General features: G+C 62.8%; 3 non-coding genes across 3 annotated transcripts; all 3 read left to right on the plus strand.

The window, feature by feature from the left end:
* Window positions 1-3048: 3048 nt before the first annotated feature.
* On the plus strand, window positions 3049-3167 carry LOC142867127 (5S ribosomal RNA). The gene has a single exon (XR_012916858.1). It is a non-coding gene; the product is annotated as a 5S ribosomal RNA (ribosomal RNA).
* A 3782-nt stretch (window positions 3168-6949) lies between these two features.
* Window positions 6950-7068, plus strand: LOC142867128 (5S ribosomal RNA). Its single transcript, XR_012916859.1, has one exon. It is a non-coding gene; the product is annotated as a 5S ribosomal RNA (ribosomal RNA).
* Window positions 7069-10844: 3776 nt separating this feature from the next.
* Window positions 10845-10963, plus strand: LOC142867129 (5S ribosomal RNA). The gene has a single exon (XR_012916860.1). It is a non-coding gene; the product is annotated as a 5S ribosomal RNA (ribosomal RNA).
* Window positions 10964-12836: the final 1873 nt, after the last annotated feature.

The following is a 12836-nucleotide window of genomic DNA, read 5'->3' on the forward strand; positions in this document are numbered from 1 at the left end:
TAGTTGGGACTACAGGCATGCACCACCACGCCCGGCTGTGTTTTTCTATATATATTAGTTGGCCAATTAATTTCTCTCTATTTTTAGTAGAGACGGGGTCTCGCTCTTGCTCAGGCTGGTTTCGAACTCCTGACCTGGAGCAATCCGCCCGCCTCGGCCTCCCAGAGAGCTAGGATTACAGGCGTGAGCCACCGCGCCCGGCCCCCCCTGTGTTCTTATTCATATACCTCTCATGTTGTTCCAGCGTATTGTGGGGGTACCAATGTTAAGGTCGGGTGCCTTGCCCTCTCCAAGCCTCCCCCCTCGGGTCAGAGCTTCAAGTGCGCCCATCCCCCAGTCGGTGCGCACCCACCCCATGCCTAATGGATGTGTATGCCCCTCCCCTCCCCCCACCCGCCCGACACCCACCCGATGAAGGTGATTCCTCTCTGTCCACTTAGGCGTCCATCCGTTCGTACCAATTTGCTGGTGAGCGCGCTCACGTGGTGCTCGTGTGTCCATTCTTGGGATACTTGGCCTACTGGAACGGGTTCCAGCTCTGGCCAGGAGAACACGAGAGGCGCCCTCTCACCGCTGCTCCTCACAGCCGAATGGCACTCCGTGGTGTCCACGTGCCACATTTTATTGATGCACTCCTGGATGGATGGGCACTCGGGTCGCTTCCACGTCTTTGGGATTGTGAATTGTGCCCTAACTGTAACCCTAACCCTTACCCAGCCCGTCTCCTCTGCCCCTGCCTGACGCACTCCTCCCCGGCCAGGCCCGTCACTGTCCTGGGCCCCCGCCTGACCGGCTCCTCCCCGCCCGGCCTGTCACCGTCCTCTGCCCCTGTCTGACACGCTCCTTCCCGCCCGGCCTCTCACCGTCCTCGGCCCCTGCCTGACCGGCTCCTCCGTCGCCTGGGCCTTCCAAGGGCTTGGTGTGGATGCTGCTTCCAGGAAGCCCTCCAGAAACCCGGCAGCAGGGTGGCCGCAGCAGTCTCCAGCAGCCGTCCCTAAGTCGCGTGAGTGCGGGGGACGTGCCCCCGCTGTGCCGCGGGGGCCCAGCCTGGTGTCTTCCCTGAGGCCCTGCGGCTGCCGGCTGGGCTGCCGCTCCCCGCAAGGGGAGAGCCGCGGAGGTGGGGACCGCCTCCTGATGGGGACGTACACGCAGCTCTCCACGTCGGATTCCGGGGCTCTCTGTCCTGCCCGAAGGCCCAGCTGGCCTGCGGGTCCTTAGAGTGGCAAAAACCTCCGAAAACTGAGACTGAGGGTCCGGTGGGTGTCTGCACTTTTGTGCTGGGCACCCCAGGGAGGCCCGGGGGCTGGCTGGACAACGTGGTCTGCTGGGCGGGGGGGGGGGTGTTGGAGGAGCAACTGATGCCCTTTGCACTTTGGGTAGCAAGAGTCTGAGGTGTCTCTGAGCCCTGTGCCCTGTGGGGGCGGGGCGGGGGGGAGGAGGAGGAGGAGGAGGAGGAGGTGGGAAGGGCGGGGCCTGCAGTCCTGTTCCCGGGGTGGCACGGCAAGTGGCTTCTTCCACAGGCTGCTTGGCCTGGGCTCCCTGCACCTGGGCCTTTGGAGGACCGGCCCTGTGCTTGCCAACACTTCCTGCAGGGACCCAGAGCTGGGAGGTGGCATCTCTCAGCCCTGGGTCGGGCAGAGCCCCAGCGGGCCATGCCCACAACCTCTCTCAGCACCGGTCCCCCAGAAGGCTCCTTTGGGACCAGGATTCTCTTGCGGTGACTCTTTAAGGTCTGGCCCCTGGATGGAGGGGCACCAGGAGTAGAGGAGCAGGAAGGGGAAGGGGGTGGCCGTGCGAGGGGACACTTTGAGGCCAAGTCCCAGCTTCAGCCTGATCCTCCTGGGAACCCCGCTCTGAGACAAGGAGCCGGGCTTCGCATTCCCACAGCAGCCAGTCGTGGGCTGAGGACACCTGGGGCGTTGGGAACTCCCTGGCTTCTCCTTGGTTTAACATCTAGAGCTGCTTGTGAATCGCGCCGCCACACACACCCGAGCGCAGGTGTCTTCCGCACAGACTGCGGGCCTCGCTCTTCTGAATGCCGCTAGCTCGCCACCCACCCACGGGTGAACCTGGTCAGGGTGCTTTCTCTCAGGGGCAGACTCTTTTCCGGGCGGGCTACCGGTGTCTCTGTTTGCTCGTTTCTTTCTTCCATTTCGGGAAAGTCTTCCTTGCTGGCTGTGGAAATCTCCTATGCCTTCCCTCGCCTATTCTGTCAGCTTTAAAATTCTCTTTCAGTTGCCACCCTCACAGATGGATTAGGAAACTCTTTCCGGTGCACTCATTAGTGAAATGACCTCCAGGAAGCTGGAATCCAATATCTAATGGCCGATTTTTAGCGAGTCCACACGCCAGGGTGGTCGGGGTCCAATGCAGCCCCGGCCAGGCCCAGGCCCCTTGGACTGGGCCACAGGAGGACACTGAGGAGGGTCCCGGCCCCCACGAAGCGGTGCCGGCAGTTCTCCACGGGCTTGGGCGTTTTCCAGAGGTAGGAGATGGAGGGGACTGATTTCTTCAGCGCCCCCCAAACCACGCCACCCCACCCCACCCATGGGACACATCCCCAGAGAGAGACGCCCCATACACTGGCTGTGCCCCAGCCCTGGCCCGGGGGAATAGGCGGCAGCCCACACACAGGGCGAGGGGGGGGGCGCAGCTGAAAGGGGTTGTGGGGGAGGGCGGCCCCTGGCTGGGGTCAAAGGGCGAGCGTCCCGCGCGTGCGCAGTCAGCGGCAGCGACGCGCTGGGGGTGGGCAGCGGGTAGGTGAAGGAGGCCGGGCGAGGAGACGAGGGGGGCTGGGAGGGCTCCACCTTGGCGAGTCCAGCCGTGGAGGCGCATCTTGTGTGAGTGTGAGTGTGAGTGTGTGTGTGTGTGTGTAGAGAGAGACAGCCCCCCACCCCGCCCCGCCCCGCCCATCACCCCGGACCCTGGGAGCCCGCGGGACCAGGCCGGCCCGGCCCGGCCCGGCGCGGGGCCTGGGGCGGGAGGCGGCGGCGGGGAAGCCCAGAGAGGCTCGGCTTCTCGAGCGGGGCAGGGGCGCCCTCCGCCGCCGTCTAGGGCCACACCACCCTGAACGCCCCCGATCTCGTCTGGTCTCGGAAGCTAAGCAGGGTCGGGCCTGGTTAGTACTTGGATGGGAGACCGCCTGGGAATACCGGGTGCCACAGGCTGCTGCTTTTTTTTTTTTTTTTTTTTTTTTTTTGCCTCTTGTTCTGTCCCCTTTCTGGGAGCGCGGCGGCGGCCCGGGGTGGGGGTCACCCCCACCCTCAGCGCGCGCGCGGTGCCTGGCGCCCCAGCCCGCACCGTGGGGCCTCCTCTTGTCCCAAGCCGCGACACCGCCGCCACGCGGCAGCATGCGTGGCATCTGGACTGTCAGGTCTCAGACCAAAGGTCTGCTCTGTGGGAACCGACACGCTGGAGGAAACCTTGAGAGTCTGAGAGGGGAGGGAGTTCCAGAAGAAGGCCAGGATGTCATTTTGAGGGAGTATGTGACCAGAACTCGTCCCGTTGCTTTTGGGGTTCTATGGGCTACACGCAGGAATCTTTGGTGGTGGCACCTGATGTTGGGGGATCCGGAGTCACACCCAGACCTGCTCCACAGGCCTCCTTTTACTTTTCTCTTCGGATTCATTATTTTTAAAAAGTGTCTCTTACCTCTAGGATTGCATTTTCTTTTCTCTCTCTTTTCAAGCAGATGATGGGAGTACAAGTATTCAGGTGACATGTGTTGCCCGTGCCGCCCTCCCCCCTGTGTTCTTTTTTTTTTTTTTTTTTTTGAGACAGAGTCTCGTTTTGCTGCCCAGGCTAGAGTGAGTGCCATGGCGTCAGCCTAGCTCACAGCAACCTCAATCTCCGGGCTCAAGCAATCCTGCTGCCTCAGCCTCCCGAGTAGTTGGGACTACAGGCATGCACCACCACGCCCGGCTGTGTTTTTCTATATATATTAGTTGGCCAATTAATTTCTCTCTATTTTTAGTAGAGACGGGGTCTCGCTCTTGCTCAGGCTGGTTTCGAACTCCTGACCTGGAGCAATCCGCCCGCCTCGGCCTCCCAGAGAGCTAGGATTACAGGCGTGAGCCACCGCGCCCGGCCCCCCCTGTGTTCTTATTCATATACCTCTCATGTTGTTCCAGCGTATTGTGGGGGTACCAATGTTAAGGTCGGGTGCCTTGCCCTCTCCAAGCCTCCCCCCTCGGGTCAGAGCTTCAAGTGCGCCCATCCCCCAGTCGGTGCGCACCCACCCCATGCCTAATGGATGTGTATGCCCCTCCCCTCCCCCCACCCGCCCGACACCCACCCGATGAAGGTGATTCCTCTCTGTCCACTTAGGCGTCCATCCGTTCGTACCAATTTGCTGGTGAGCGCGCTCACGTGGTGCTCGTGTGTCCATTCTTGGGATACTTGGCCTACTGGAACGGGTTCCAGCTCTGGCCAGGAGAACACGAGAGGCGCCCTCTCACCGCTGCTCCTCACAGCCGAATGGCACTCCGTGGTGTCCACGTGCCACATTTTATTGATGCACTCCTGGATGGATGGGCACTCGGGTCGCTTCCACGTCTTTGGGATTGTGAATTGTGCCCTAACTGTAACCCTAACCCTTACCCAGCCCGTCTCCTCTGCCCCTGCCTGACGCACTCCTCCCCGGCCAGGCCCGTCACTGTCCTGGGCCCCCGCCTGACCGGCTCCTCCCCGCCCGGCCTGTCACCGTCCTCTGCCCCTGTCTGACACGCTCCTTCCCGCCCGGCCTCTCACCGTCCTCGGCCCCTGCCTGACCGGCTCCTCCGTCGCCTGGGCCTTCCAAGGGCTTGGTGTGGATGCTGCTTCCAGGAAGCCCTCCAGAAACCCGGCAGCAGGGTGGCCGCAGCAGTCTCCAGCAGCCGTCCCTAAGTCGCGTGAGTGCGGGGGACGTGCCCCCGCTGTGCCGCGGGGGCCCAGCCTGGTGTCTTCCCTGAGGCCCTGCGGCTGCCGGCTGGGCTGCCGCTCCCCGCAAGGGGAGAGCCGCGGAGGTGGGGACCGCCTCCTGATGGGGACGTACACGCAGCTCTCCACGTCGGATTCCGGGGCTCTCTGTCCTGCCCGAAGGCCCAGCTGGCCTGCGGGTCCTTAGAGTGGCAAAAACCTCCGAAAACTGAGACTGAGGGTCCGGTGGGTGTCTGCACTTTTGTGCTGGGCACCCCAGGGAGGCCCGGGGGCTGGCTGGACAACGTGGTCTGCTGGGCGGGGGGGGGGGGTGTTGGAGGAGCAACTGATGCCCTTTGCACTTTGGGTAGCAAGAGTCTGAGGTGTCTCTGAGCCCTGTGCCCTGTGGGGGCGGGGCGGGGGGGAGGAGGAGGAGGAGGAGGAGGAGGTGGGAAGGGCGGGGCCTGCAGTCCTGTTCCCGGGGTGGCACGGCAAGTGGCTTCTTCCACAGGCTGCTTGGCCTGGGCTCCCTGCACCTGGGCCTTTGGAGGACCGGCCCTGTGCTTGCCAACACTTCCTGCAGGGACCCAGAGCTGGGAGGTGGCATCTCTCAGCCCTGGGTCGGGCAGAGCCCCAGCGGGCCATGCCCACAACCTCTCTCAGCACCGGTCCCCCAGAAGGCTCCTTTGGGACCAGGATTCTCTTGCGGTGACTCTTTAAGGTCTGGCCCCTGGATGGAGGGGCACCAGGAGTAGAGGAGCAGGAAGGGGAAGGGGGTGGCCATGCGAGGGGACACTTTGAGGCCAAGTCCCAGCTTCAGCCTGATCCTCCTGGGAACCCCGCTCTGAGACAAGGAGCCGGGCTTCGCATTCCCACAGCAGCCAGTCGTGGGCTGAGGACACCTGGGGCGTTGGGAACTCCCTGGCTTCTCCTTGGTTTAACATCTAGAGCTGCTTGTGAATCGCGCCGCCACACACACCCGAGCGCAGGTGTCTTCCGCACAGACTGCGGGCCTCGCTCTTCTGAATGCCGCTAGCTCGCCACCCACCCACGGGTGAACCTGGTCAGGGTGCTTTCTCTCAGGGGCAGACTCTTTTCCGGGCGGGCTACCGGTGTCTCTGTTTGCTCGTTTCTTTCTTCCATTTCGGGAAAGTCTTCCTTGCTGGCTGTGGAAATCTCCTATGCCTTCCCTCGCCTATTCTGTCAGCTTTAAAATTCTCTTTCAGTTGCCACCCTCACAGATGGATTAGGAAACTCTTTCCGGTGCACTCATTAGTGAAATGACCTCCAGGAAGCTGGAATCCAATATCTAATGGCCGATTTTTAGCGAGTCCACACGCCAGGGTGGTCGGGGTCCAATGCAGCCCCGGCCAGGCCCAGGCCCCTTGGACTGGGCCACAGGAGGACACTGAGGAGGGTCCCGGCCCCCACGAAGCGGTGCCGGCAGTTCTCCACGGGCTTGGGCGTTTTCCAGAGGTAGGAGATGGAGGGGACTGATTTCTTCAGCGCCCCCCAAACCACGCCACCCCACCAAACCCATGGGACACATCCCCAGAGAGAGACGCCCCATACACTGGCTGTGCCCCAGCCCTGGCCCGGGGGAATAGGCGGCAGCCCACACACAGGGCGAGGGGGGGGGCGCAGCTGAAAGGGGTTGTGGGGGAGGGCGGCCCCTGGCTGGGGTCAAAGGGCGAGCGTCCCGCGCGTGCGCAGTCAGCGGCAGCGACGCGCTGGGGGTGGGCAGCGGGTAGGTGAAGGAGGCCGGGCGAGGAGACGAGGGGGGCTGGGAGGGCTCCACCTTGGCGAGTCCAGCCGTGGAGGCGCATCTTGTGTGAGTGTGAGTGAGTGTGAGTGTGTGTGTGTGTGTGTAGAGAGAGACAGCCCCCCACCCCGCCCCGCCCCGCCCCGCCCCGCCCATCACCCCGGACCCTGGGAGCCCGCGGGACCAGGCCGGCCCGGCCCGGCCCGGCGTGGGGCCTGGGGCGGGAGGCGGCGGCGGGGAAGCCCAGAGAGGCTCGGCTTCTCGAGCGGGGCAGGGGCGCCCTCCGCCGCCGTCTAGGGCCACACCACCCTGAACGCCCCCGATCTCGTCTGGTCTCGGAAGCTAAGCAGGGTCGGGCCTGGTTAGTACTTGGATGGGAGACCGCCTGGGAATACCGGGTGCCACAGGCTGCTGCTTTTTTTTTTTTTTTTTTTTTTTTTTGCCTCTTGTTCTGTCCCCTTTCTGGGAGCGCGGCGGCGGCCCGGGGTGGGGGTCACCCCCACCCTCAGCGCGCGCGCGGTGCCTGGCGCCCCAGCCCGCACCGTGGGGCCTCCTCTTGTCCCAAGCCGCGACACCGCCGCCACGCGGCAGCATGCGTGGCATCTGGACTGTCAGGTCTCAGACCAAAGGTCTGCTCTGTGGGAACCGACACGCTGGAGGAAACCTTGAGAGTCTGAGAGGGGAGGGAGTTCCAGAAGAAGGCCAGGATGTCATTTTGAGGGAGTATGTGACCAGAACTCGTCCCGTTGCTTTTGGGGTTCTATGGGCTACACGCAGGAATCTTTGGTGGTGGCACCTGATGTTGGGGGATCCGGAGTCACACCCAGACCTGCTCCACAGGCCTCCTTTTACTTTTCTCTTCGGATTCATTATTTTTAAAAAGTGTCTCTTACCTCTAGGATTGCATTTTCTTTTCTCTCTCTTTTCAAGCAGATGATGGGAGTACAAGTATTCAGGTGACATGTGTTGCCCGTGCCGCCCTCCCCCCTGTGTTCTTTTTTTTTTTTTTTTTTTTGAGACAGAGTCTCGTTTTGCTGCCCAGGCTAGAGTGAGTGCCATGGCGTCAGCCTAGCTCACAGCAACCTCAATCTCCGGGCTCAAGCAATCCTGCTGCCTCAGCCTCCCGAGTAGTTGGGACTACAGGCATGCACCACCACGCCCGGCTGTGTTTTTCTATATATATTAGTTGGCCAATTAATTTCTCTCTATTTTTAGTAGAGACGGGGTCTCGCTCTTGCTCAGGCTGGTTTCGAACTCCTGACCTGGAGCAATCCGCCCGCCTCGGCCTCCCAGAGAGCTAGGATTACAGGCGTGAGCCACCGCGCCCGGCCCCCCCTGTGTTCTTATTCATATACCTCTCATGTTGTTCCAGCGTATTGTGGGGGTACCAATGTTAAGGTCGGGTGCCTTGCCCTCTCCAAGCCTCCCCCCTCGGGTCAGAGCTTCAAGTGCGCCCATCCCCCAGTCGGTGCGCACCCACCCCATGCCTAATGGATGTGTATGCCCCTCCCCTCCCCCCACCCGCCCGACACCCACCCGATGAAGGTGATTCCTCTCTGTCCACTTAGGCGTCCATCCGTTCGTACCAATTTGCTGGTGAGCGCGCTCACGTGGTGCTCGTGTGTCCATTCTTGGGATACTTGGCCTACTGGAACGGGTTCCAGCTCTGGCCAGGAGAACACGAGAGGCGCCCTCTCACCGCTGCTCCTCACAGCCGAATGGCACTCCGTGGTGTCCACGTGCCACATTTTATTGATGCACTCCTGGATGGATGGGCACTCGGGTCGCTTCCACGTCTTTGGGATTGTGAATTGTGCCCTAACTGTAACCCTAACCCTTACCCAGCCCGTCTCCTCTGCCCCTGCCTGACGCACTCCTCCCCGGCCAGGCCCGTCACTGTCCTGGGCCCCCGCCTGACCGGCTCCTCCCCGCCCGGCCTGTCACCGTCCTCTGCCCCTGTCTGACACGCTCCTTCCCGCCCGGCCTCTCACCGTCCTCGGCCCCTGCCTGACCGGCTCCTCCGTCGCCTGGGCCTTCCAAGGGCTTGGTGTGGATGCTGCTTCCAGGAAGCCCTCCAGAAACCCGGCAGCAGGGTGGCCGCAGCAGTCTCCAGCAGCCGTCCCTAAGTCGCGTGAGTGCGGGGGACGTGCCCCCGCTGTGCCGCGGGGGCCCAGCCTGGTGACTTCCCTGAGGCCCTGCGGCTGCCGGCTGGGCTGCCGCTCCCCGCAAGGGGAGAGCCGCGGAGGTGGGGACCGCCTCCTGATGGGGACGTACACGCAGCTCTCCACGTCGGATTCCGGGGCTCTCTGTCCTGCCCGAAGGCCCAGCTGGCCTGCGGGTCCTTAGAGTGGCAAAAACCTCCGAAAACTGAGACTGAGGGTCCGGTGGGTGTCTGCACTTTTGTGCTGGGCACCCCAGGGAGGCCCGGGGGCTGGCTGGACAACGTGGTCTGCTGGGCGGGGGGGGGGGTGTTGGAGGAGCAACTGATGCCCTTTGCACTTTGGGTAGCAAGAGTCTGAGGTGTCTCTGAGCCCTGTGCCCTGTGGGGGCGGGGCGGGGGGGAGGAGGAGGAGGAGGAGGAGGAGGTGGGAAGGGCGGGGCCTGCAGTCCTGTTCCCGGGGTGGCACGGCAAGTGGCTTCTTCCACAGGCTGCTTGGCCTGGGCTCCCTGCACCTGGGCCTTTGGAGGACCGGCCCTGTGCTTGCCAACACTTCCTGCAGGGACCCAGAGCTGGGAGGTGGCATCTCTCAGCCCTGGGTCGGGCAGAGCCCCAGCGGGCCATGCCCACAACCTCTCTCAGCACCGGTCCCCCAGAAGGCTCCTTTGGGACCAGGATTCTCTTGCGGTGACTCTTTAAGGTCTGGCCCCTGGATGGAGGGGCACCAGGAGTAGAGGAGCAGGAAGGGGAAGGGGGTGGCCATGCGAGGGGACACTTTGAGGCCAAGTCCCAGCTTCAGCCTGATCCTCCTGGGAACCCCGCTCTGAGACAAGGAGCCGGGCTTCGCATTCCCACAGCAGCCAGTCGTGGGCTGAGGACACCTGGGGCGTTGGGAACTCCCTGGCTTCTCCTTGGTTTAACATCTAGAGCTGCTTGTGAATCGCGCCGCCACACACACCCGAGCGCAGGTGTCTTCCGCACAGACTGCGGGCCTCGCTCTTCTGAATGCCGCTAGCTCGCCACCCACCCACGGGTGAACCTGGTCAGGGTGCTTTCTCTCAGGGGCAGACTCTTTTCCGGGCGGGCTACCGGTGTCTCTGTTTGCTCGTTTCTTTCTTCCATTTCGGGAAAGTCTTCCTTGCTGGCTGTGGAAATCTCCTATGCCTTCCCTCGCCTATTCTGTCAGCTTTAAAATTCTCTTTCAGTTGCCACCCTCACAGATGGATTAGGAAACTCTTTCCGGTGCACTCATTAGTGAAATGACCTCCAGGAAGCTGGAATCCAATATCTAATGGCCGATTTTTAGCGAGTCCACACGCCAGGGTGGTCGGGGTCCAATGCAGCCCCGGCCAGGCCCAGGCCCCTTGGACTGGGCCACAGGAGGACACTGAGGAGGGTCCCGGCCCCCACGAAGCGGTGCCGGCAGTTCTCCACGGGCTTGGGCGTTTTCCAGAGGTAGGAGATGGAGGGGACTGATTTCTTCAGCGCCCCCCAAACCACGCCACCCCACCCCACCCATGGGACACATCCCCAGAGAGAGACGCCCCATACACTGGCTGTGCCCCAGCCCTGGCCCGGGGGAATAGGCGGCAGCCCACACACAGGGCGAGGGGGGGGGCGCAGCTGAAAGGGGTTGTGGGGGAGGGCGGCCCCTGGCTGGGGTCAAAGGGCGAGCGTCCCGCGCGTGCGCAGTCAGCGGCAGCGACGCGCTGGGGGTGGGCAGCGGGTAGGTGAAGGAGGCCGGGCGAGGAGACGAGGGGGGCTGGGAGGGCTCCACCTTGGCGAGTCCAGCCGTGGAGGCGCATCTTGTGTGAGTGTGAGTGTGAGTGTGTGTGTGTGTGTGTAGAGAGAGACAGCCCCCCACCCCGCCCCGCCCCGCCCCGCCCCGCCCATCACCCCGGACCCTGGGAGCCCGCGGGACCAGGCCGGCCCGGCCCGGCCCGGCGCGGGGCCTGGGGCGGGAGGCGGCGGCGGGGAAGCCCAGAGAGGCTCGGCTTCTCGAGCGGGGCAGGGGCGCCCTCCGCCGCCGTCTAGGGCCACACCACCCTGAACGCCCCCGATCTCGTCTGGTCTCGGAAGCTAAGCAGGGTCGGGCCTGGTTAGTACTTGGATGGGAGACCGCCTGGGAATACCGGGTGCCACAGGCTGCTGCTTTTTTTTTTTTTTTTTTTTTTTTTGCCTCTTGTTCTGTCCCCTTTCTGGGAGCGCGGCGGCGGCCCGGGGTGGGGGTCACCCCCACCCTCAGCGCGCGCGCGGTGCCTGGCGCCCCAGCCCGCACCGTGGGGCCTCCTCTTGTCCCAAGCCGCGACACCGCCGCCACGCGGCAGCATGCGTGGCATCTGGACTGTCAGGTCTCAGACCAAAGGTCTGCTCTGTGGGAACCGACACGCTGGAGGAAACCTTGAGAGTCTGAGAGGGGAGGGAGTTCCAGAAGAAGGCCAGGATGTCATTTTGAGGGAGTATGTGACCAGAACTCGTCCCGTTGCTTTTGGGGTTCTATGGGCTACACGCAGGAATCTTTGGTGGTGGCACCTGATGTTGGGGGATCCGGAGTCACACCCAGACCTGCTCCACAGGCCTCCTTTTACTTTTCTCTTCGGATTCATTATTTTTAAAAAGTGTCTCTTACCTCTAGGATTGCATTTTCTTTTCTCTCTCTTTTCAAGCAGATGATGGGAGTACAAGTATTCAGGTGACATGTGTTGCCCGTGCCGCCCTCCCCCCTGTGTTCTTTTTTTTTTTTTTTTTTTTGAGACAGAGTCTCGTTTTGCTGCCCAGGCTAGAGTGAGTGCCATGGCGTCAGCCTAGCTCACAGCAACCTCAATCTCCGGGCTCAAGCAATCCTGCTGCCTCAGCCTCCCGAGTAGTTGGGACTACAGGCATGCACCACCACGCCCGGCTGTGTTTTTCTATATATATTAGTTGGCCAATTAATTTCTCTCTATTTTTAGTAGAGACGGGGTCTCGCTCTTGCTCAGGCTGGTTTCGAACTCCTGACCTGGAGCAATCCGCCCGCCTCGGCCTCCCAGAGAGCTAGGATTACAGGCGTGAGCCACCGCGCCCGGCCCCCCCTGTGTTCTTATTCATATACCTCTCATGTTGTTCCAGCGTATTGTGGGGGTACCAATGTTAAGGTCGGGTGCCTTGCCCTCTCCAAGCCTCCCCCCTCGGGTCAGAGCTTCAAGTGCGCCCATCCCCCAGTCGGTGCGCACCCACCCCATGCCTAATGGATGTGTATGCCCCTCCCCTCCCCCCACCCGCCCGACACCCACCCGATGAAGGTGATTCCTCTCTGTCCACTTAGGCGTCCATCCGTTCGTACCAATTTGCTGGTGAGCGCGCTCACGTGGTGCTCGTGTGTCCATTCTTGGGATACTTGGCCTACTGGAACGGGTTCCAGCTCTGGCCAGGAGAACACGAGAGGCGCCCTCTCACCGCTGCTCCTCACAGCCGAATGGCACTCCGTGGTGTCCACGTGCCACATTTTATTGATGCACTCCTGGATGGATGGGCACTCGGGTCGCTTCCACGTCTTTGGGATTGTGAATTGTGCCCTAACTGTAACCCTAACCCTTACCCAGCCCGTCTCCTCTGCCCCTGCCTGACGCACTCCTCCCCGGCCAGGCCCGTCACTGTCCTGGGCCCCCGCCTGACCGGCTCCTCCCCGCCCGGCCTGTCACCGTCCTCTGCCCCTGTCTGACACGCTCCTTCCCGCCCGGCCTCTCACCGTCCTCGGCCCCTGCCTGACCGGCTCCTCCGTCGCCTGGGCCTTCCAAGGGCTTGGTGTGGATGCTGCTTCCAGGAAGCCCTCCAGAAACCCGGCAGCAGGGTGGCCGCAGCAGTCTCCAGCAGCCGTCCCTAAGTCGCGTGAGTGCGGGGGACGTGCCCCCGCTGTGCCGCGGGGGCCCAGCCTGGTGTCTTCCCTGAGGCCCTGCGGCTGCCGGCTGGGCTGCCGCTCCCCGCAAGGGGAGAGCCGCGGAGGTGGGGACCGCCTCCTGATGGGGACGTACACGCAGCTCT

The sequence above is a fragment of the Microcebus murinus genome, unplaced genomic scaffold (genome assembly GCF_040939455.1).
Source record: "Microcebus murinus isolate Inina unplaced genomic scaffold, M.murinus_Inina_mat1.0 scaf013_hap2_Mmur4.0, whole genome shotgun sequence".
Classification (NCBI taxonomy): domain Eukaryota; kingdom Metazoa; phylum Chordata; class Mammalia; order Primates; family Cheirogaleidae; genus Microcebus; species Microcebus murinus.